Raw genomic sequence first — 2017 nt, forward strand, 5'->3', positions numbered from 1 at the left:
ACCCCCGCGAGCTTTCTCAACAAGCCTTGACGGGTGAACACGATATTCTCCACTTTGAAGTTCTTTAGAGCAAACCCGAGGGAATCTTCCCGTAGATTCCATGTCAGTCCAAGAACTTGCCCTTTCTTGGAGGTTAAATCCATCACTTAAGAAGGATTCTGATCTTGGGCTCCGATTTTCTTTCCATCCTCTGGGCCCTCAATCTCCATTACAAATCGCTCCGAGCTGGAAAGCCAACTTCTCAAATGAAATTTTCCGTTCTTTAACACTTGGATAAGCTTTTTACTCTGTTCAATGGCCTCCTCCGCAATGGCAAAACTGTCAAGATAATCATCCATGTATAAGAGCTTCTCCACTAAATCCAAGGTCTGAGGATCTCCAAGATCCTTGGCGGTTCTTGATAAAGTATGGATGGCCTGGCACGGTGAAGGAGAATCTCCAAATACTACACCGTTCATCGCGTACAGTTTGGGCTCCCCGTTCTCATCTTCCCACAGAAATCGGTGATATCTTGCATCGTCCTTGTTCATACGGAGTCGGCTATACATCGCTTCTATATCCGCCGTCAACCCCACTGGATATTCTTGGAAGCCGACAAGCAGGGGCAAAAGTTCACCTTGCAGAGCTGGGCCTGTGTAGAGACAGTCGTTAAAACACAGTCCATGAAATTTGCCGGCTGAGTCAAATACGACTCGGATCTTCCTCGAATCTGCATATTTGTATACCCCATGATGTGACAACCATCTTTGGGCTGAATGTTCCCATTTTTCTTTTGACATAACTTCATAGGCATATCCCTTTTCCAGATAAACATTAACAGCTTTCTTGTAATCCTTTTCAAAGTCCGGCTTGTTATACATCTTCCTTTTCAACGACTCAAAGCGCTTCTTTGCAGCCAAGGGATCATTCTTCGGCTTTAATCCGGACTTCCAAGGCAACAAGGCTTCATATCCGGGTTCCTTTGGGATCTTCTTCGTTCCTTCTTCAATGAGCTTCATCCCGTAGGCTTCTTCTTGGCTCCATATAGGCCTCTCTTCTCGAATAACCTCACAGCCGAACTTTTCTGAACTGAAAAAGTCGCGGACCAGACCTTCCAAGTCTTCATCCCCACCTTGCCATCAATTCAAGGATGGCACCCGAACCCTAAGTTCATCTTTACGCGGCACCCGCCCTCGAACTACCCAACCCAATTCACATCTCATGGCAAAAGGTTGGTCCTTGGTTCCTCCCCAACATTCGAGAGGGGAAATAAGATGGAGGTTGTCCGCCCCAATGAGAAGTTCCAGAGGTTTTGAAATCTCCTCTAAAGGTAAATCGGCCAAATGCTGGATTGCCGACTGGATCTTCTTCCAAGAGTATCCACGAAGATTCTTGCACACTTCTGGCAACGTCATGGCCATGATTCAATGGCCTCCTCCTCGTGCATTGACCTCTGCCACTAAAAACTGAACAGAAGCTGACCAACAGCGGGCTCGTTTGGAAACGAGGTTCATCGTCACATCTTTGGTGTTCGGCTTTGGGATACCCAATTCTTTCACAATTCTTTCGCAAACAATAGTCGTATCTGATCCTTCATCGATTAATGCATTAAGAACGACTTGTTTACACCCAATCGAGCACCGAACAAGAATGATTCCCAATCTAGCCGGTATATTAACAGAATGCATGTGGCTTGGATTTTCATGATTGGCGGTCGGGCTCACCCGCTCTTGGGCCTGCTGATGGACCACCTCTCGATGTAACCACGTGTGGTGTCTTTTCCCACAACCGTCTTGACGACAAATCATCTCGCTCTTCCTTGGGCATAAAAATGCCCGGTGTCCCACCTCCAAACAAATGAAGCACATTCCATGTTCCCGTGCGAACTCCCCACGACGTTGCGGGCTGGCATCTTTGGATCCGGGACAACTCTTCATCTTGTATGGTGCGTGGTATATTTTGCAGCCAGGCCCAAGCTCGAATTCCAGTTTGTTCCCGGACCCTAATAGTCGGGTCCTTGACGGTTTGAGGTTCGGTT

The 2017-nt window shown here is 47.3% G+C and overlaps 1 protein-coding gene across 2 annotated transcripts in view; it reads left to right on the top strand.

The window, feature by feature from the left end:
* Window positions 1-2017, top strand: part of LOC131882641 (uncharacterized) — a 12670-nt gene that overhangs the window by 1648 nt on the left and 9005 nt on the right. The gene's annotated exons all lie outside the window — the stretch shown is intronic.

The sequence above is a fragment of the Tigriopus californicus genome, chromosome 6 (genome assembly GCF_007210705.1).
Source record: "Tigriopus californicus strain San Diego chromosome 6, Tcal_SD_v2.1, whole genome shotgun sequence".
In the NCBI taxonomy this organism is placed as follows: Eukaryota; Metazoa; Arthropoda; class Copepoda; order Harpacticoida; family Harpacticidae; genus Tigriopus; species Tigriopus californicus.